This window comes from Panthera leo, chromosome A2 (genome assembly GCF_018350215.1).
Source record: "Panthera leo isolate Ple1 chromosome A2, P.leo_Ple1_pat1.1, whole genome shotgun sequence".
In the NCBI taxonomy this organism is placed as follows: domain Eukaryota; kingdom Metazoa; phylum Chordata; class Mammalia; order Carnivora; family Felidae; genus Panthera; species Panthera leo.
In genome coordinates, this window is record NC_056680.1 from 132,822,658 (window position 1) to 132,846,235 (window position 23,578).

Sequence of the window (23,578 nt, forward strand, 5' to 3'; positions counted from 1 at the left end):
CAAATAGTAAATGGAATATCTAGGACTTGGATACAGGTTTCTATTCAACTCCAAAGTTTTTCACCTCTATTCTCTATTGCCACATTATTCATTCATTCATTCATTCATTCACTCATTCATTCATTCCTTTATTCTTTCAAAAAATATTTATTGAACATCTTCTAAGTGGAAAGTTTCAGAGCTGATATTGTGATATATACCAGATATTATAAAGATAGCTCTTGTCTTTAAAGAGTTTATGGTTATTTAGAAGAGATATGATTTAGGGCATCTGGGTGGCTCTGTCGGTTGGGCATCTGACTTTGGCTCAGGTCATGATCTCACGATTCATGGGTTCGAGCCCCATGTTGAGCTCTGTGCTGACAGCTCAGAGCCTGCAGCCTGCTTAAGATTCTCTGTTTCCCTTTCTCTCTGCCCCTTCCCTGCTCTGCTCACACTGTCTCTCTCTCTGTCTCTCTCAAAAATAAATAAACAATAGAAAAAATTTTATAGAAGGGATATGGTTCTTTAAAGGACTCAGAATACATGAAAAGTATATCTGAATAATTATATAGTTATCCCAGGTTGCATAATAATTTAGATGTTTTCCCCCACTTTCCAAAAACATCTTGGAAGAGGCAAAGATCCCACACACAAAAAAACAAAAACCAAACAAAACAAACAAACAAACAAACAAACAAACAAAAACCAGTAGTATAGTTTTGAGCATAGGTACAAAAGGGAAGTGCAGGATTAATCTGGAATCAAATTGAGCAGACCTTGAATGTCTGGATAAGTGCTCAATATTTTATGGAGTAGCCTCAGTTTTTCAGAAGGATAATTTAGTATTTAATAACTCAAGCTAAAGTATAAAATAATTCAAACTTAGACTATTTTCTCTTTGTGTAGACATCTGTGGGAATTACATCGGAGACAGGAGATGTCAGAGAAAGAACATAAACTTGGAGTCAAAAAAATCTGTTTGAATCCTGGCTCATCCATGTTATAGACAAAATACTTAAATTCTTTGAAACTGTTCTCACATCAGTAAATTAGACATGGTAATAAATGATACTCATCTTATGGGACCATTTTTAAATGATTGAGATTATATATGAAACACTTCACATGAAAGAGATGTTCAATATACAGTATATCTTTCTTTCTTCAGGAATATCAACACATATAGATAGATGTCCTTGACCTCTCCCATTACTATAGATGAATTCCTCCTAAAAATACATAACTTGGTCAAAAAAAACAACTTTTTTACGATAAAAATGAAATAGAATTAACTCCAGGGAACATGAGGTATTAGTCTCCCCTGATAAACTGCTCAAACTAAAACTCAACTCCAAAAACACCTGATTATCATACTGTAGATTACAGAAAAGGAAAACAGATTTTCCTTTTTATATATATTTTTAAAAACAGGTGGTTTTTTTGAGGTACAAATACCTTAAAGTTTATCTTTTTTTAGTGCATAGTTCTATCAATGTTGACAAACACATAGAGTCATGTAGCCATCACTAAAACCAAAATAAAAACAGTTTCAACCCCCCCCCCCTCCAAATTTTCCAAGCCTCCTTATCCCTCACCATACCCAAAGCTCCTGGAAATTCTGATATGACTTTCTGCCTATAGTTTTGCCTTTGCAGAATGTCGTAACAGAATCATCACATATTATAAAGTAGCTTTTTGAATCTGGCTTCTTTCACCAAGTGCAATGCATTGAGATTCATCCATGCAATTGCATGTACCAGTAGTTCATTCCTTTTAATTTTACATTTCACTGCATGGATGCAACAGAGTTTGTCCAGTTGAAAGACATTTTGATTTTTACAGTTTGGGACAATTATAAATAAAGCCACCAGACACTTTCACTTACAAGAATCTGTGTGAATACAAGTTTTCACATCTTACGTAAATATCTAGGACTGGAACTGCCAGAGTGTATAGTGAATGTAGATTTAACTGTATCAGAAACTGTCAAACTGCTTTCTATAGTGGCTGCACAATATTGCATTTGCACCAGCAATATATGAGAATTTCAGTTGTTTCACATCCTCAACAGTGCTTTTTAAGAGGCATTCTAACAGGTGGGTAGTGGTATCACAAGATGGCTTTAATTTTCATTTCATAAATTACATCCAACGTAAGCCTGATTGGTCAGTACCCCTGCTTCACCTGTTGTTTAATGCTTTTCACATCACACCTTCATGTCTTCTCATAATATGAGGTAATGTAAAATCTATTAAGATTATGTAAACCTTTGTTGGATAAACAAATATCCCACCACAGAACTCAACTACTCAACTGCTGCACCTCTGTATTTGAGTGTATATCTTTTACTATAAAATTGTGCCATTCTTTCCACATTGCCATGTAGTTTTCCTTTGATTTGTTTCATCTAGGAACATTATGTTTCCCCAAGTAGACTTCAGTCTTCAAAAAGACAGCAAATTAATGGTATCTGTATTAAAATGTATATTGTACTAAGTCAGTACAAATGCTTAGTACAAATGCTTGTGGAGTGAGTTACAAGCTTTAAGTCACAACTTTGTCTTGCCCTTCTCCAACCTAAATGTCACCACTTGCAGAAGATTGAAACTAAACAGAAAAGAATACAGAAGAGGAAGTGTTAAGAGCATGAAAACATTTGAGACCCTATATAGGAACTGGATAGAACTCTAAAGAAAGCTGAAGAGAAAATGCAAGGTGAAGTATTATACAAAGTAAATAAAGATGGCAAAATAAGGAGTATTAAAAAAAATAAGCAACGGGAATATTGAAAAATATAAGAAAAGGAAACAATTCATCATAAAACTGGGTAGGACTAAAGAATAAAAATATATGCCAAAAAATACACATAAATCTATTTTGTTGATAATATTTAGTTCTCTTGGTCTATAAGTTAAATATTTTTAAGTTAAATCAACCTTTTTGATTGAGAGGTAGAATGATGGATGAGTAATATACTATTTGATATATTTCTGGTAATAATATCTGAACAGATATTTTCCTATTAACGAAAAATTGGAATAGTATAGACTCTGAAACAGTCAAGATTCTATGATGTAAGTAGGACTGGAGAGAAATTGAGGAGGACCTAGTGTTCCCCTGATAACCATCATCCTAATACTATGGTTTTAAATATTACTAAATACTGACAACAACCCAACCACTACTCTGAACTCTGAATTCAACAACTCATTCAGTATTTCCATTTGAATATTTGATAGCATGTCAAATTTTGTCACGGTCAAAACAGAATGATACTCAAGCTGTTCACATCCACTCTACCACCAGTTTCTTCCAACCCAATAAATGGCAATTCCAGTCTTCCATTTGCCAAAACCTTAGAGTCATTCTTTACTCCTTTTTCTTACATGCCACTTCAATCTATCAACAAATCCAAACATCTACACCTTTAAAATACACCCAGAATCCAGCATCCTACCATTTTTTAGTATAGTGGACATACAATGTTACATTAGTGTCAGATATATAACAGTGATTCAACTTCTCTATACCCAATGCTCTGTTCACAAGTGTAGCTACCAAATGTCTACTTCTTATTACAAGAGTCGAAACTACCATCCCCTCTTATCTGAATGATTGCAATGACCTTCTCACTGCTTTCTCTAATCTCACACTTGTTTATCTGGGCTTATGTCTAGCCCTCTCTTACCAACAATCCCTGCCTGGCTTACTTTTTTCTAGACACACTGCCCTCCTTTCTCTCCTGGCAACACACCAAACAAACTTCCCTCATAGGACCTTAGTACTTTTTTCTCACTCTCTCTGAAATTTCTTCCCCCAGATGTATACATGCTCCTGTCCATACTTCTTTTCAATCTCTGCTCAAAGGACACCTCCTCCTCTGAAAGGCTTTCCCTGACCATTCTGCAGAAAGAGCACCCTTTTGCTTTTCTTTATCCAAATTATTTTGGTTTACTTAAGTTCACTTGTCACCACCTAACATTTTATGTATTTGTTTGTTTACTGTTTATTCTATCAATCTTTGGGTACCCCAAATAGAACCTAAGCTCCATGAGGTATACAGCCTATTTTGTTCACTAATGAATCTCCAGTACCCAGAAAAATGAGTGGTTCATAGAATGTGGCAATATGTATTTGTTAAATTAATGAATGAATGAATGATTTAGGAGCTTGAAGTAAGGTCACAGCAAGTAGTAGAGCAGGCATATGAACCCAGCACTTTGATTCCACATCAGTGCTCTTAACCACTCTGCTCTACTGATCCAGGGAAACTACTGGAATGATTAAAAGACAATTTAAGGGTGCCTGGGTGGCTCAGTCAGTTGACTGCCTAACTCTTGATTTTGGCTCAGATCATGATCTCACGGTTTGTGGGATCAAACCCCACATGGGCTCTGCAGTAAAGCACAGAGCCTACTTGGGATCTCCTCTCTCTCTCTCTCTCTCTCTCTCTCTCTCTCTCTCTCCTCTCTGCCTCTCCCCTGCTCGCATTCTCTCTCCCAAAAAATAAAAACATTTAAAAATTAAATAAATAAAAGACATAATTTAGAAAATTTTCCACCATTGCTTTTGATACAAAGTAATTACTAAATAAATGACAAATATGTTTTCATTACCAGAACTTTCTCAACTTCAACACCTTCAATGATGGGTAAAAAAAATTTTTAAAAATGATGAAATCTCTCAACAGTCATTGTTTAAATATTCAACTTGAAACCTACTTGGTATTTGGCATGGTAGAGGATAAATGATGTGACTGTCCCCCAAATTTGAGTAAAATTGGGCCTCTACCAGTTGTTATCCACAACATGTATATAATGTCCCCTTTCTCCTGACTCTGTGGCCAATTTGACTTCCCTTCTAAAATTCAGAATAAAAAAAGAAGGCAGAGTTAAAGGGAGTACAAGTTAGAGAATAGCATGAAGACAGATTGTCCCACATATAAATATCCCACATATCTCACCTATACTACCTATACAACCTATATGTTGCCATTATTTGAACAAGCAAACTTCAGATTACCTTGGCTTGACTTGAAGGTTAAACAAAATTATATGTCCAGAGCCAGGACAATGTTGTCTTCAGTTCTGCCCCTTCCTCAGTATTCCACATCTTTCTTCATCCACTCTGAGTGTTTAGTGGGGTCTAGTCAAAGTCAGCAACAGATGGACATCTGGAATTTTGTAGAAGTATTAACAATATGTGAGTTTTAATACATAAGGAATTTTGTGAAATAAAACTAAATTTATTTTGACTCGTACTTATCTACAACCTTGGAAACCCCAGAGTAAAGCAATGGTCTTATAATGTGTGTGCAGAACTCCTAAGGTTGGTATAGGTGATACACTGCGTAGACGAGAAAATATTAGCACTACTGTGTGTTTTTATTTTTGTCTAATAAAAAAGAAACCTTCATGATAATAATCATGTTTTATAGCAATATATACAATTTATAAATAAACATATTAGAGTGTGGTAAAATTATTTACTTATAGAATTCTAGAATTAGAACAAATTCAACTATATTCCCTTCTCTTGCCTAACAGATTACCGCAAACTTAACAGCTTAAAACAACACACATTCATTAAATATATGGCTTCCATGGGTCATGAGTACTGGCATGGTTAGGTTTGTCTTCATCTGGAGCCTCAACTAGAAAAACAAGCTGCTTCCAAGCTCATCTAAAGCTATTGGAATCATTTATTTCCTTGCAGTTATATGACTGAGGGTTTCAAATCCTAGAAGCCTTCCTAACATGTGGCTCTCTCCATAGGCAGTTCACAATATGTCTGTTTCTTCTTCATAGCTGTAAGGAAGCAAAACTTGCTTCCAATATACCATATGGATGAATAATTCCATCTGGAGAGGTGGGGCTTTTTTCATTTTTAAATTCTAAAATGTGTCTATTTGGCATGTGTATTATTTTAGGCTTTTTTTTTTTTAATTTAAGTTCTATGCCTAACCTGGGGCTTAAACTCATGACCCTGAGATCAAGAGTTGCATGCTCCACCAATTTAGCCAGCCATGCACTCCTAGGTTGACCATTTTTTAAGAAACAGAAGACAAGAACCTTCCCTTTGTCTTCCCCTTAACTACCTAAAAGAATTTAGATGGGTCTGTTTTAGGATGGGTAAATCACCATAGGTTATACAGATGAACGAGGTAGAATATGAATGAGGGATGGTTACCAAGAGGAATTTAGCAAAGTCCGTTTATCAAAATTTTTCTCTTTGTCCTATAATTTGAGTAAACATTTGTTTACCAAACATTGACTCATTTTCATCTGCCTGTGAACTGCTTTCCTTCTCTTTGATGTTCCACATCCTTTATCCCCCTTCTCCTTGGTCCAGAATGACATATATACTTTATTTTGCCTGTCTTCATAATCTCATGTTTATGTGGATTCCCTGTATGTACATAATTAGATTTGATTTTCTCTTGCTAATCTCTGACATGTCAATTTAATTCTTAGACTAGCCAAAAGAATCTTGAAGAGTAAAGAAAAATTTTTTCCTCCCCAACATAGCCAAAGGAGAATTTCTCTGATTCTAGCCTACAAAGGCAAAGTCATATGGTCAAATGTAATCACAAGAGTGATACCCCATCATCTTTGCCATATTCTATTATTTAGGAGCAAGTTACAGATTTCACTGATGTTCAAGGGAAGATGACTATATAAGGCTATGGCTCATTGGGCGTCACTTCAGGGTATGTCTTTCACAAAGACCATTCTTTCAAAGGAAATCTAAAAATATTTTTAGCTTCAAAACACCAAGATTAATTTTAATTTTTTTAAAACCTAGCTAGGGGAGCCTGGCTGGCTCAGTCAGTTAAGCGTCCGACTTCGGCTCAAGTCGTGATCTCACAGCTCATGAGTTCAAGCCCCACATCGGGCTCTGTGCTGACAGCTCAGGGCCTGGAGCTTGCTTCGGATTCTGTGTCTTCCTCTCTCTCTGCCCTTCCCTGACTCGTGCTGTGTCTCTCTCTCTCTCTCAAAAATAAATAAACATCAAAAAAAATTTTTTAAACCTAGCTAAAATATGTCTTTCCCCATAGAAAATTTATTTCATCAACCCAGGCCAACTCTAGTCATTTTCTACATTGGATTTCTTCAACAATTAAGTCTATGTTCAGACTATATTAGTTGTACTAGTTAACGAATGCTAACAAGCGTGTTTATAAAGTTTTGAGTCTCTAGTATATACACAACTTAATGACATGAATGTCTATTTCTCCTGTAAATAACATTGTCAGAGAGGACATTATTCATCCTCCCCTCCTATGCTCACATACTCCCAGTCTAAAAATGGCAATTCCACATCTTGTGTTGTAAGACAAAACTGAGACAAAGGGGCCATGTATCGTGGTCGAAACACAAAGCAGTAGTCACTGACAGAGTAAGGATTAGACTTCAACATTTGCAATCCTTTATCCTTTGTTCATTCCATTAGGTCTTACTGTTTCCAATTAACTAGAAGAAATCTTTAAAGGAAGAAATGATCTTCAAAATAAAAATGAAAGCCTTAAGAATGCAGTCAGCACTAAAAGCTTCCAATGTACCATCTGGATGAATAATTCCAGCTGGAGAGGTGGGGCTTTTTTCATTTTTAAATTTTCAGGGCAGGTCATTAGATCACTTCCCTTTGTACAATTGTGCATTAAAGAGTCTAGCTCCCCTGGACCAGAATTCTCAAGAGAACAGGAAATCAAGCTCAGTTTACAAGTCAGTTCTATATAGACGCCTAAGCCTCAGAAGCAACTCTTTCAAGTGGATTCATTATTTGTTTTCAATATACTCTTAACAAGTTAAAAAATAAATTTCAATTTATGTATTAATGCAGTTTGACTATAATTAATCCAATATGACTCAATTTGTTTGACAACAAAAGCAAATGAATTAATTATATTCCATCAATTTCTTGACCTTTTTTCTTCATATACTTGGTGGGAAAAACACATGTTGAAAAAATAATAAATGTATGCTACAGATAGGGATGGCTTGTAACATGCCCAAGCAAAGAACGTAAGAACAATTTACTGAATATGGTCCCTTTCCCAGGACAAAAACAGATGATTGCAAATGCTATGAGAACATATTTCTGAGGCTTCAATAAAATATCCACATTACTCAAGAAAAATAGTAAAAGTTCTATCACTGCCTCTGTAGAAGATTCTATGTCCCCAGTCACTGAACTCTGATATCCACAAACATCTGCCTCTACTCCAGCAGGTAGTTTCTCTCTGTTGTATGCAAGCAGCATGATATAAGGTAGGCTGTGGGAACACAGGGATAGTCTGAACACTAGTAGGTGCTGATCAGTGAGAAAACAGTGAAATTCTTTACCTCCTTCCTCTTGTGTAGATAACAGCCATACAAAGATAACAGCAATATTAGCTTTTGTTACAGGCAAATCTCTGACCTGCTGTTGACACTTTTGGGTTTGTTTTAAAACTTTTCATCATTTCAATTCATATAAAGCAAAGAATAAAAAAGGAAGTTTGCCATTTCTCATTTGATCAGTTATCCAAGAACAAAGTGAATTTCTTCAATATTGTAAGGTTCACATGGTGAACACTAAGAGATCTTTTCAGGGAAACAGAATGTTGGTTAAATCTTTTGTTATATTATGAGCACATTTTAAAATAATACAAATGATCTTTAATCCTGATTTCATATAATTTCTAATAAATTCAAACATATATTTGTTCCTCATTGAATTTTAATGTCAGTATTTTATAAATGAAATAACAGTATTTTTCTAATTGGTTCTCAGCTGATTTTTTTTAATCATCAACTGTGATACATTTTGGGAGTTCAGTGTAGGGAGTATACACAGTGCATTCTTTTTTTTTTTTAAGTCCTCCTTAATGAATTCTTAATTACATTATTCAAAAGACCCATTATTCAGCATTCATCTCACTGCTAAATGAAAGTCTTTACCTGACATGTGAATGAAATGAGTCTAAATGCTTTCCATGCCACCTAGGGATTCTGAATAGACTTTTAGCTTCATGCAGCAATAGGCTTCATTTCTGTTTTAAATTTGTATGGATTGTTTTAGAGATGGGAAGCTTTGCAAGTCTACCAGTCTGAGCAGCATCTAACTTCCATTGTGTTTTCAAACTTACCTCGGGCTAGAAAAACTGCAAACAAGGTCAAATGATATCTGAAAGTGGAAGAAATGCTATACAAGATGTGATAAACCCTGTAAAGATTTTAGATGAATGTCTACATTACTTAAAACACTGACTAATTTCAGATGAGGACAGTAAACTTCCTAAGACCTCCTTGTAAACTTCCCTTATCATTTCTCATGAGTAAAAGAAAGCGCTTAGTAGCAAGAGGAATTAAAAGACCCTTCAACAGATAACAAGATCTTTTCTTTTTTTAAACCCACTTCCATTTCTTTCAACAGACTACTGCATAATGGTGGAGTTAAGAAAAAGTGTCAGGCTTTATGTGCCTCTTACAGTCATATCTATAAAATGAACTTATCAAGCAGTCCTCATGTCTGCAAATGATACCCCAAGAATGTATCTACCAAAAAGATAAGCTGGAATATGCAATATTTCTGACTGGGCTCTAGAACTCCCTCTAGTTCTACAGAATATAAGCAGACCTGTTGGAGATTGTAAGTTCAGTGAAAGCAAAGTTTATACTCTAAATAATTATAAGCAACAGACTCAGAATCTTTATTCTCCCTGCTTCTGACACCAGCTTCAGAAAAGAAATTAGCCAGGTGCCTGGGTGGCTCAGTAGGTTAAGTGTCCAACTCTCGATTTCAGATCAGGTCATGATCTCAGGGTAGGTCATGAGATAGAGCCCTGTGTCAGGCTCAGTGCTGGATGTGGAGCCTGCTTAAGATTCTCTCTCTCCCTCTCTTTCTGCCCCTCCCTTGCTTACACTCTCTCTCTCAAAATGAAAATAAAAATAAAAATAAGATGATTAAAAACATTAATGAAATCTTTTGGATCCTCAAGGCCATCTAAAAATATCATTCTTAGAGAAAGCCTAAGTTAACAGTTTATGATTCAGGACTTTCTTTGTAGATAGAAGGATGTCTGGGAAGAAAAGCACTACACTTCTCTTCTATGATCGTTTTTATAATAACTACCACTGTAGTCAAAATTGTAGAACAAATTGTTCTACAATTGCTGCATGGAGTGAAGAAAGTACACAGAGAAGAAATGTCAACATCAAATTACTGCAAACACAGGACAGTTGCCCTATCTTCAGGGGAAAACATATTTTAATGTTACCATATTAACTGAAAATCTTATCAACAATAAATATACACATTTTAAAGTCAATGTCTACCAATTTTAAAGAACAGAAAAAAATGGCATTCTATAACAAAATGATGAAATGTGTCAAAGAAATGGATTATCATTAATTCTGTAAAAGTCAAGTGGAGAAAATGTACTTCTTCCTATTTTTGACTAAAATCAAAATTTAAGATTTTAACTAAGATTATCAAAACTTAAGATTACTACATCCAAGGAGAGTCCAATCTTAAAAGATATTTCTGATTGGCCAGAGGTGATACTAAAGGTACAGCCTTGGAGTCACTGAGATTCCAATCCCTGCCTGATTGGAAAGGAGTGAAAAGGTTATGATCCGTAGAATCAACTTCATTGTACTTCGTGCTAGTAAAGAATGTCCATTTTAAACTGGTCAGGCATGAGTTAATAAAACACCTGGTGTTTTCTAACAGGAATTCAATACATCCTAGTTAAAAAAAAAAAAAAATCCAGCCTTTAGAACACATATGAACTATGAAAGGAAAGCCCACATTAATCCTCTCCTCTGATGGGCAACATTTGCAAGTGCAGCTCATGGGTACTATAATCTCCCATGCTCATGCAATGAGTTGCAACAACTGGACATCCTCTACTGAGGACCCCCAATCCATTCTAGCTTCTGGGGTAAGGAATGCTCAGAGCAAATGGACAAGTCAATGGAAGACTTCTGGTGTGAATAAAGCTAGAGAATTTGAAAATGAATCAAATGAGTTTAATCATAACAACAAATATATGTAAAGATGCAACCAGCAGGTAACATAATAAAGCATCTAGGTGCTCTCAGCAACCAAGCCAATGAAACAAGGATCAGCACAAATCCTGTTTTCAAACTTGGTGCTGCATTTGTTAGGAAATAAGTTCCACGGTAAAAGATGTGATTCTCTGTCATAAGAGCCTCTTTCATTTTACAGAAGAAAACATAGATCAGACTTCTCTCCCAGGGAGGGCATGTCCCCACAGCCTGGCTAGACTGTTTTATGTCTTGCTGCCCCCATTCCAATGCAGGTGGAAAATAGACCTTAAAAGAAGCAGACAAAGAACTTGCCAAGCTTCCGCCCACGACATATGCACGTTTGTAGAAAATAAAAGGTATGTTTAGGGGGAAAATCGAGACTGTTTAAGTTAAGAGTGTGGAGGGAATGAGTAAGCCCTGGCTTGGTGCCTGACAGTTTACAAGGCCCTGCACAATTATTTTTTCAGCCGAAGTGCAAAAATCCATATTTGTCTCTGCTACTGCCAGGAAAAAATATCCTAGTATAGCTTATGAATAATATTCAAAAATGAACGAAGCACATCTATTTAATCAACTTGTTTCTGCTTATAGCTATGAAGGCCAATGTTACTTAAAATCCCACTCAGAGCCACTGGTAAACATCAACTACGGTTTACCAGATGTACCGTACTACTTTAGAAATGTCATTTTATTATATTTAAACAAGGTAATTTGCAACCCCCTGCACCATTTATAGGTGTCTCTTTCTCAGACCCTTTAAAAAGGAAATTCATTAAACAGGAACACAGTGTTTTTTATGTGACAATTTTATCAGTTTTTAACCAATCTATGCTGCACTTGAACCATTTGAGTGTTTACCTTCTAAGTATCTATTAGAGTAACTGCACTGAAGAATATTTTAACTCTCATACTAATAACAATAAATAGGATTAAGAAAATGAAACTCCTTTCATAAAAACATTCCTTCACAATAAGATTAACATTTTTCCCTTGTTAAAAATGACAGCTACTTTCTATGTGTTCTTTTTCCTTTCAATTAAATAATCCTTAGCATTTTATAGAGAGAAAGGCTTTTTGTTTGTTTTTTGTACTTTTTGTTTTCCCTAGTGAGCAAGCATTTAAACTTCCTCCTAATTTGGTAATACTGGCATAAAACATGCTAGTATAGTGCAAAATAACACTGAATCTTGTTTCCTATTTTGGTGACAATTATTCTGTATTAACATGCTTTGATATTTAGGATGGTTAAAAATGTTTTTCAAATGGGCTAAGTATGTTTAATTAAATGATTTTCCAGATAGTTTCTCGACCCTAATCCCACAACTCTGGGGTATTTACAATCCTTTAAAAATTTCTGCTATTTATTCTGAAGATTTTATGAAGTCATAAGGTAGGAGTGTGAGCTTCTCAGAGTCGTTAATGTGTTAGAGATGTACACTAGAGGTGATCCTTACAATTTAAACTTAAGAATTATCGATAGCTATAAAAGCACTCGTTCAAAACCACCTAACCTTCTTAGCTGGTTAAAACAGTATAATCCTCTCAGTTATTAGAAGACCTTTGAAGTGAAACACAGAAAGTCAGCCCTTCTGCCTGTTTTTAAAATTCTCCTTGACTACAGACTAAATCATAGGGCAGTGTGGGCTCAACCCCATCTGCATGGTGAGCAGCGAATTACTTTACTTGAACTTTGCTCTAGTCAGGACATTTTTGGGCTTATAAATCTTGAATTCATCTAAGTTCACCTTAAATTAGCCTTGCGAAAACACACTCCAAACTCTAGTTGTCAGCCTAGTGGCTTTTGGCCAGATGCCACTCAGCAGCTGAAACACTGATTAATTGTCATCTTCTCTCTCTCTTTTTGTCTTATATACAATTTTTAAGGAAAAAGAGTATGCAAGCTAGTATGATGTGAAGGATAATTCTAGCTGAATAATGGTACTGTTAGCAGGTACATTTTATATTTAAAATATACGTGATGAAAACAGAGGGCTAGGCAGCTTCACTGTGTATACAAAAATGCCATCTACTGCACAAGGAATCTGGGGCTGGGCCAGAGGTTTGGCTAAGCCATGCCAAGATACAACAGATTTTTCAATTTTCCAGCAAATAGAAACAAAATACTAGTTTCAGAAGGTGTACTCAACAAACACTTCCAAATGTGTTTCTGATTTGTGGTCAGAATGTTTTTACTGCTGGTGCCCTGCACTTTTGAGACATTTATTTCCTAAAAGAAAGATTCCTTTCTATAAACCTCAACTGTCTGTTTTTCAAAGCAATTTAAAATCAAACACACAAATAAAATTCTTAACATATGGAAACCTTCATATAAGGCCTTACGTATTCAGAGTTAAAATTGTTTTATAAACTGTAATGCTTTACAGATGAAAATACAGAGAGGATGACTGTTTTTAGCACTAATGCTTTTTGACAGCGTTAAACCTTGTTTTAGTAATTGACATCAAAATGTTTGGTGGTTTTAAATGGACCATTAATAAAAATGGCATGTTTTAAGTTTTTTAGAAATTGTGCTTAATACTGTGAAGTGGGATAAAATTGCAAATGTAATACTGCATTTTTATTATTTAAAAAAAAATCCTTATAACAAAACAACTCCCGTTCTCCCTCATCTCTCCAGAGGAATTTCTGAATCTCAAAGGGGGAATCTCTTCTTCATCCATCCTCAGAATCTATAGAGAAATGAACCTTTTGGAAGTCCGTTTCCAAAAGAAAGTTTGTTCCCAGAACAAACAAAAGAAAGTTCCCAGTTTGGAAGAAGACAAAATAACAAAAGAAGAAAAAACAAAAACAACATTGACATTTTCTGCCACCAGGACTCTAGAAGGCAGCTGAATTCAATTGGATCCTATGAAACCAAGAAAATATAATTAAAGGTCACTACAATGAACTGGCAGTCCTATCAGAAGACCTGAATTTTGGTGCCACCTCTGTCATAAATCATATTGTGTTCAGGAAACCACTAAAACTTCTCTGAGCCTCAACCAACTTATCCACAAAATGGAAATAGTAATATTTACTCTGCCAAAGAAGAAACACTATTGGGTCAAGCTCATACTGTATGTGAAAAATCTTTGTATTTGAAAGCACAATTATTCAATTCCATTTAATTCAACAAGCATCTACTGAGTACTGATTAGTTCTCATCCACAACGCATGGGAGAGAAGAAATAAACAGGAAAGTTACGAACCTCATCCTTGCGAAAATTTTAAAGAATAAATTGTTGGAAGGCAGAAAATGGAATGAAGTTGGGCTAGAGACCCACTTCGTTCAGAGAGGACAATTTGAAAAACAAAATGAGGGCAGGAAATAGTGTTTCTGGAACTTCAAGTGATCCAGCACTACAACATGAGGATCAATTGGTAAACAGAAACAAATATGTTTGGGCATACTGTCGTATGTGAAAGAACATTGTAAGAGGTTGCCATTCATCTGTCCATTCAACGAACATTTATTAATGCCTGTCATGAGATAGGAACTATACTGGTCAGTCAGTAAACAGAGGTGATATAGAGATACCTATAGGATAGGCTCTAACTTCACTGTACAAATAGTCCAGAGTAGGAGACCTCGGACCTGACTAAGCAGGAAACTGCAAAGTATAATTCACATTTTACAGAGACCACTCTGCCATCTACATAGGGGGTAGTTCCAGGGAATAAAAAATGGAGATTTATGTTACTGCAAGGGCCTTTCTTTCCAATGCCTCTGGGTCTTCCCTGTCCAGTTCCTCCTTGGTTCCTAAGCCTTTGATTACCTTAATAATAATAATGAAACAAATCTGCCATAGTGGATGTGATGAACACAACAAAGAGGATTTAATTTGGAAACGGGTAAAACTATTAGGTAGTTCTATAGGACACAGGGAAGACACAAAGTAGTTAAAAACCACTGGGTTATAGTTTGAAAAAAATTAAGTTAGAAATTGAGATATTGGGAAGTCAGAAATTTAGGGCTGAGTAGCTGTCATTCAAGTAAAGAATATTGAGAGTAGAAGAGATGAAAAATAAATATTTAAATGGTGTAAATAAATGAAAACAGTAACCCTGATTATCTTTAAAATTTTACCAGAAAAACACAGGATAATGGTGGAGACGGCGTTGAAGTTGGAAATGCGATTTGTGGGAGAACGCACAGCTCAGAAATTGGGGTTTCAGGCTGAGACCCAGACAGAAGTGTTTGCTTTCATTAAAAGAAGTATAAAAAAATGTCCCCGGGAATTTACATCAATCAATAAATACTGAGGTACTTCAGAGCTACAAAAAGAGATACTACTCTCAAGGAGACTGCATTTTAATAGGACTGACAGATGTAACATGTTTTGTAAAAATATAAAATAGTTTCAAGTACTGTTAAGTAAATCAAACAGAAAAAGATAAAGTCTCCTCTAGCTAAAGGTAGTTGGAGAAGACTTCTCTGAAGAAATACTTTCTGAACTGAGTGTTGAATAATGAGGAGACAACAGCAAATCATCCGGCACAGGAGCAGGACATGAGGCTGAGATACAAAAACTCTAGGATAGTGAACATCTGAGGAACGCAAGGAAGGCCTATGTGGCCAGAATGTACTGACTAAAAGAGAAAACAAGGAAATGAGGTCAAAGATATAGGCAAAAGCCAGACAGTACAATCTTAGAGGTCATAGCAAAGAGTATGGATTTCCTTTTGGCTATAATGTGAATCATTAAAGGGTTTTAGGTGAGAAATGACAGCTATTGTTTTAGAAAGATAACTGGCTGTTATGTGGATAAGCTTTTGGTGGGAGTGAGTGGGGTTGAGGGTAAAGGTGTAAAGACAGAGCAAATTCTTAGGAGGCCATTTGGGCAGTACAAGCTGCCAGTGGTTCAGGGGAGGAACATGTGTTTGGTGGGGGAGGGAGGTGTGAAATAGGAAATCAAGAGTTTTGTATTGGTCATGAAAAAGTGATACTCCTACTAGACATTTATTTATATGAGGAAATCACCACAACTAAAGGGAAAGGTCTGGGAGAGAGAAATAAATTTGAACATCATCAGCACAGAGATGTTACTTCAAGTCAAGACTAAATAAAGTGAAAGGAAAAGATGATGAACAGAGCCCTGTGCAATTCTAACATTTAAAAGTCTGGTGTAGAAAGAGAAACAAGAGAAGAAAATCGAGGGAAAGCCACCCCACACAGAAAATGTATTAAGAGTAAAGGAGTAGTCAAATAGTTAATACACTGATGAGAGGTCAATAAATTTTTTTTTAATGTATCAATGCATTTTGCAAGATGAAGAAAATTGGTGACTTTGATAAATCTAATTTAATATTGTAATGGGAATGACTGAAGAGGGCTGAGTGAACAGCAGGAGTAATAACACTGAATATAGGCTCCTTGCCTGCCATTCTCCCTATTAAAGGGGTTTAACTATGGGGCCTCTGGGTGGCTCAGCTGGTTAAGCTTCCAACTTCAGCTCAGGTCATGATTTCATAGCCCGTGAGTTCGAGCCCTGCATAGGGTTCTGTGCTGGAAGCTCAGAGCCTGGAGCCAGCTTTGGATTCTGTGTCTCCCTCTCTCTCTGCCTCTCCCCCAACTTGTGCTCGCTCTCTCTCTCTCTCTCTTTCAAAAATAAATAAACATTAAAAGAAAAAATTTTTAAGGGGGGTTTAACTCCATTGAAAGAGAAATTCTTCCATTCATATGTGCCCTGGATGCCATCTGCTCTCATCTTCTCCTATACTTTACTCCTATAATATTCCCCTTTCACTCCTGGAACCTTAGCTTCTCACTGTTATAATTAAGCATTCTTATTAGCATAATATGGCTTAATTTTCACCAATCTTAAAATAGTTCTCTTAATCCTCTTTCCCCATTATAGTCACTGCCCCAGATAATTTTTTTAATCCACATCAAATGTATCAAAAAATATATCAAAGATTAGAGTTATCCTTAGAAGAAGGGCAGAAACATGATCCCCTCGAGGCTTTCTATCCACTATGGGGGTCAGGCAGGCTGCAGAACTGGAATAGATTAATTGTTAACATAAACATGGGGTCAGGAATTCACAGGGATCACCATGCCAAGGATCAGAGAAAAAAACAGTGTACTTCATGATTAGAACATACTGCTAAAATTCCCTAGAAATGGCAGTCATCAAAGGCAGACGAATATTGGCACTTGAAGTAAGCACTGAAAGGACCCAGCAATGGAGAGTATTCATGAACCCAAGGCCACCAGGATCTCCATTATGGTGGCAGATTGTCCTGTGGTAATTATAAATCATGGCAGAGAATGCGTGAAACTCCTGTGTTAAATTCCTAATGATGTACCAATCAACAAGAAAAATGTTTAACTTTCTTTAAAAAATGAGTTTTGAAAGACCACACACCAGGAAATCAGAATAGTTTGGAGCAAGTCCTTCTGTGAGAATCTATAGTAAAAAATTGAACAGTCTTGTCTTTCATATTAAATTTAAGCAAACTCTACTCTTCTCACTACTGGTGAAGTTTGCTTAGCATTAAGTTGGGAAAAGAAAACCACAGCTGCCCTCAAGAATGGAAATGGAAACCATGAAGTGCTTCAGGTATGCTTCAGCCTCTTAAAATAAGACTCTTAGCAGGGGAGTTTGTGGTAGGTGTAGTAGTAGATATAATCAAATGTCTTAGTCCTTTCAGGCTACTATAACAAAGTATCATCAATTGAGTGTGCTCATAAACAACAAAAATTTATTTCTCATAGTTCTAGAGGCTGGAAGCCCAAGATCAGGGTGCCACCAGCATGGTCAAGTTCTAGTGGGAAACTTCTACCAAACTGCAGGGTGCTGACTCCTTGTATTCTTACATGAAAGAAGGACAGACATGGAGCTTTCTGGAGTCCTTTCATAAAGGCACTCATCACATTCATGAGAGCTCCACCCTCATGACTTAATTACCTCCCCAAGGCTTCACCTCCTAATACAGTCACTGGAGGTTAAGATTTCAACTTATGAATTAAACACACAAATTTCAACAAACATTCAGTCCACTGCATCAGATTTTTCCATTTTCTGCTAGAAACAACCTCCCAAACCAAACTACACCCAGTTTGAGAATAAGTCTAGCAATTTTCTTTTAGTGTGGTAGGATAGACCAGAGGAAAGATGGCAATCACCATAGATCTGACTCTGGCCCTTACCACATATCAGAAGGCCCACAGACACGCCCCACATTTATATTAGTTGTGGCAGAGGCACATTACATGCCTCACTGGACCTTTACAAAAAAACACAAGAATAGTAACTCAATAAACAACCATCATCCTATCCCTACCAGAGACCTATTAAATCAAAGCACTGGCCTGTTTACTGACCAGTGTACTAAGGGGAAAATAAAAGCAGATAGATTTAGGCAGTAAACCCCAAAGATAACAACAGTAATTCCATTTTACCCAATCGAAGGGAGTAGGCAGGATTTATGTCAGGAATGACAGCATGCTGATGGTTGGAGAATGATAGGAGCCTCCAAATAGTAGGAATAGGTGTGTGGCCCTTCATTAGTTCTCTAGAGGAAAATGTAGGAGTTTTAACAAACTAATACCTTCTTTGCTCTGCTGCCCTCCCGATTTCTTCTTTTTCTCCAACTTCGAAGGAAGAGTCTGTGTCTTCCTGCACAGCACTAAGGCCTTCTGGAGGACAATCAGGTTAAATGGGAGGACTTTTTCAATAAAAGAAACTAGAGGCTTATATTGGAAAAAACAGAAATCATGAACAGGAGTAAAAGATATACTAGACTGAGTTTTGCAAAGGGATTTAGTGTTTTGGAGAAGAAGCTGTCATCCACATGGAGAGTGAAACAAAGAGGCAATAATGAGTGGGGAGGTTTAAGGTGCAATTGCCATTTATTAGCAATGTACTTCCTCCTTTTGGATATTTTCTCAGAGACAGATTACATTAGAGATTAGAATTTCTTTTGATTATAGTTTTCCTTTGGACTACTGTTTCTTCAAATGTGATTCCATGTGGGGGCAAAGGCCCCAATTTTATGTGTGTTTTATTTTTGGTAATATAAACAGATAAAATATGAGTGTAAACTAGGCTGTAGCCTTGGTGATTTTAGAATAGGAAAGAATGAAGAAATACTCAGAATACAGAATCAACAGGGTAATTGCCTTGGACATTAAAGGGAGAAGAGGGAAAAATAGTTTAGGATGTTTACCAGGCTTAGTTGATTGGTTAAGTGAGAATGCCAACAACTATGGAGGTTGGGGAAGAAAAACAATAACCCACCCTGAGGATAACCAATAGGCAATGAGATATCAATGTTTAGAGCTCATGGCAGAGTTAAAGCCAGAGAGTTCCCTGCATACAGGAAAAAATAAACTTGTGGGAAGAGATGAGAGTATCTAAAGTAGATAAATCAACCAGGATCCCAACAGGAATCCAAGGGCATCTTGAGATTGTTAACTGGTCAACTGTTAATTGAAAATCTTAAATGTTAGGTGCAACTGATACTGTTCAGATAATGCAGCAATGGAAATTGGAGGGGAAAAAAATCACCTGATAAAATAAATTGTAGCTGCTACACTCTTCATTTCTGTAGTAGGTCACAAGGTCTATACTGATAATCATAGCTAATTTGCTATAATTCTGTGCTCTCCTTTCCCTCTGCCAGCCCCTTTTAACTAGACAAGGTTTGGATCTGGTAGGGTAATGAATACCTTCATTCCCATAAATTATAAGCCACTGGTGGTTATGTCTTCCTTGGGTTACCACAATTTCCCAAGGACTGTTCGGTAAGGAAGTATCAAGTGGTATCCATGATTCAGCTGAGTTTTAAACACAGTCCCTTTTCTTCTATTCTGTAACACTAATTGTGATAAATCATTCAGGGTAGAATAGTGACCTTCACTTTCTCTACCTGATGGTTCAGCATCATGAGAAACTCAAAGTGTCCAGAGAATAGTCTCAGCTTTCAATTTATTGGAAACATGTTGATGTTTTCTGATAAAGCATCTCTCTCCTAGGCACTATACTTTCAAATTTATGAACTATACTCTTGGAGACAGAAAGCAAAAATTCTTCTAGGGCATAATTAAGAGTAATTGCATAAGTTGCATTTCTATACACCAATAATGAGGAAGCAGAAAAAGAAATCAAGGAATCGATACCATTGTAAATGGAAGGTTAGGAATAAACCTAACCAAAGAGGTGAAAAATCTATACACTGAAAACTATAGAAAGCTTATGAAAAAAAATTGAAGACACAAAAAAATGGAAAAACATTCCATGCTCATAGATTGGAAGAATATTGTTAAAATGTCAACACTACCCAAAGCAATCTAAATATTCAATGCAAACCCTTTCAAAATAACACCAGCATTCTTCACAGAGCTAGAACAAATGATCTTAAAATTTGTATGGAACCAGAAAAGACTACAAGTAGCCAAAGCAATCCTGAAAAAGAAAACCAAAGCTGGGGCATCACAATTCCGGACTTCAAGCAGTATTACAAAACTGTAATCATCAAGACAGTATGCTACTGTCACAAAAACATACACACAAATCAATGGAAGAGAACAGAGAACCCAGAAATGGACCCACAAACATATGGCCAACTAATCTTTGACAAAGCAGGAAAGAATATCCAATGGAATAAAGACAGTCTCTTCAGGAAATGGTGTTGAGAAAACTGGACAGCAACATGTAGAAGAATGAACCCAGACCACTTTCTTACATCATACACAAAAATAAACTCAAAATGGATGAAAGACCAAAACGTAAGACAGGAAGCCATCAAAATCCTAGAGGAGAAAACAGGCAATAACTTCCTTGACTTCAGCCACAGCATCTTCTTACTTCACGTATCTCCAGAGGCAAGGGAAACAAGCAACGATGAACTACTGGGACCTCATCAAGATAAAAAGCTTCCACACAGCGAAGGGAACTAAAAGGCAACCAACAGAATGGGAGAAGATGTTTACAAATGACACATCAGATAAAGGGCTAGTATCCAAAATTTATAAAAAACTTATCAAATTCAATACCCAAAAAAACAAATAATCCAGTGAAGAAATGAGCAAAAGATATGAACAGACACTTTTCCAAAGAAGACATCCAGATGGCCAACAGACATATGAAAAGATGCTCAACATCACTCATAATCAGGGAAATACAAATCAAAACCACAATGAGATACCACCTCACACCTGTCAGAATGGCTAAAATTAACAACTCAGAAAACAACAGATGTTGGCAAGGATGTGGATAGAGGAACCCTTTTGCACTGCTGGTGGGAATGAAAACTGATGTAGCCACTCTGGAAAACAGTACAGAGGTTTTAGAACTACCCTATGACCCATCAATTGCACTACTATATACTTACCTAAAGGATACAGGAGTGCTGATTCAAAGGAGCACATGCACCTCCATGTTTATAGCACCACTATCGACAGTGGCCAAAGTATGGAAAGAGTCCAAATATCCGCTGACTGATGAATGGATAAAGAAGAAATAGCGCGCGCGCACGTGCACGCATGCACACACACACACACACACACATACACACACACTGAAATATTACTAGGTCATCAAAAATAATGATATCTTGCCATTTGCAACAACATGAATGGAACTAGAGTGTATTATGCTAAGCAAAATAAGTCCATCAGAGAAAGACAAATATATGGTTTCACCCATATGTGGAATTTAAGACAAACAGATGAACATAAGGGAAGGCAAGCAAAAATAATATAAAAACAGAGAGGGAGACAAACCGTAAGAGACTCTTAAATATAAAGAACAAACTCAGGGTTGCTGGTGGGGTGTTGGGTGGGAGGAAGGGCTAAGACGGTGAGCGGCATTAAGGAGGGCACTTGTTGGGATGAGCACTGGGTGTTATATGTAAGTGATGAGTCACTAAATCCTATTCTTGAAATTATTATTACACTCTATGTTAACTAACTTGGATTTAAATTTAAAAAATAAAAAATAAATAAAAAGAATGCTCAGTGAAAAAAAAAAAGTAATTGTAAGAAGGGTCATTTCCACTTCTATGCCTTAACTCTCAGACCCATACATTCCACCTACTGGGCCTAAACTAGCATTGGCTTCTGGTTTAAGGCATACATCTCATCCTGTAAGAATATTCATCCTCCTCTCACAAGGTGTTTTCTCATTGTTTGCACTATAACTGAGGTTTTAGCAGGTCATTTAACTGGTCAAGAAAGCTGCTTCTAGATGAGATGTGGTAAACACTGGTGAATTCTGGAATTGTGGGACCACTGTCAGGAAATGTGGCCCTAGTCAGACAAAACATGTGGAAGAAAATTACAGTTGATAGGTCATTCTACAAATTCATAAATGGGGCTACTAGTGGAAGCATTGCACACACTGAAAGCAAGTTGCTATCCAGAATAAGTTGGACACTCAGCAGTAGCAAGACCCAAATCAGCCTTAGCAGAAAACCCATGCAGGGCCCCTATCCCTGATGATACAGTCATTTTATACATGATACACTGAGCAAGCACGGAGTGTCTGAAGTAAGATAAATATTATCTATGGGGTAGGTTGTGATGAAGTTTTGGAGTGATGGTAGGGTGGTCCAGAGCCAACAACCAAGAAAGAATTCTTGAAGACGTCTCTGGTGCAAAAAGGTGGTTTTATTACAGCATGGAAACGGGACCTGTGGGCAGAAAGAACTGCACTGGGGTAGTGACAGGTAACACATTATATACCCTCAGGTTGGGAGGGGGTCAGGGATAGAGTAAGTCGCTAAGGAGTATTGGAAGCAAGGTTTTCAGGACTTTGAGGGGTTAGCTGTTGCTAGGGAAATGCCACTTATTACCATTTAATAAAACCTCAGTCATGATACCCTTCAGATATATATGGGGGGCCATAAGGGTGGAGTATGATTGCCAGCATATACCTTGGGGCAGTTGAGATAAAGGAAGTAGACTTACAGTATCCTCGAGTTTGGGATAATGTTAAGCTAAGATTCTCTTTTGCCCCTAGCAAAGTGTCATCATCTAAGCAGCTGAGCTCCTAAAGGGAGGTCACTCTGCAGGTTTCAAAGACTTGTCAATGGGCTATAGGCAGTAAGGGAATTTAATTATTCACTGGCCTTAGTTTCCCACATTACCATGGCAATCACTTAAACCCCGTTCCTTCATTCTTGGGTAACCAGGAATGTCTGAGCAATATCACACACAGTTCCATGTGGGGGCGAAGGGGGGGCAGTGCCAGCCTGTATTTTGCCCTCAGCTTGCCCTACACTCCCTTATCAGGTCACCTTTCCTAACAAATTACTGACAGCCTGTTCTGCAACACCGAGCATTACACAAAATATTGTCCTACTCCCTACCTTTTCAGAATTGTCATCCCACATACCTGTCCCTCATATGCTTTTTTTTAATTGTTCAATATTTCATTGAAAAATTTTCCAGTCCCTGATAAGCCAAGTAAGTTGTTAGGCACTACCAACACTATCAGTGTAGATCTGCTTCTCAAGTCATCTCTCTTCACACATACAGTGGACAACGAGATGGATATACTAGCATGTTTTCTTTTCACTTTGAATAGGACTACAATACAATATCCATCCATTTC

General features: G+C 36.8%; 1 long non-coding RNA gene across 1 annotated transcript in view; it reads left to right on the forward strand.

The window, feature by feature from the left end:
- Positions 1-15,185, forward strand: part of LOC122213531 — a 53,678-nt gene extending 38,493 nt beyond the window's left edge. The window contains exon 5 of the long non-coding RNA XR_006199567.1: positions 15,109-15,185. This is a non-coding gene — a long non-coding RNA (uncharacterized LOC122213531). The remainder of the gene's footprint in view (positions 1-15,108) is intronic.
- The last annotated feature ends 8,393 nt before the right edge of the window (positions 15,186-23,578 follow it).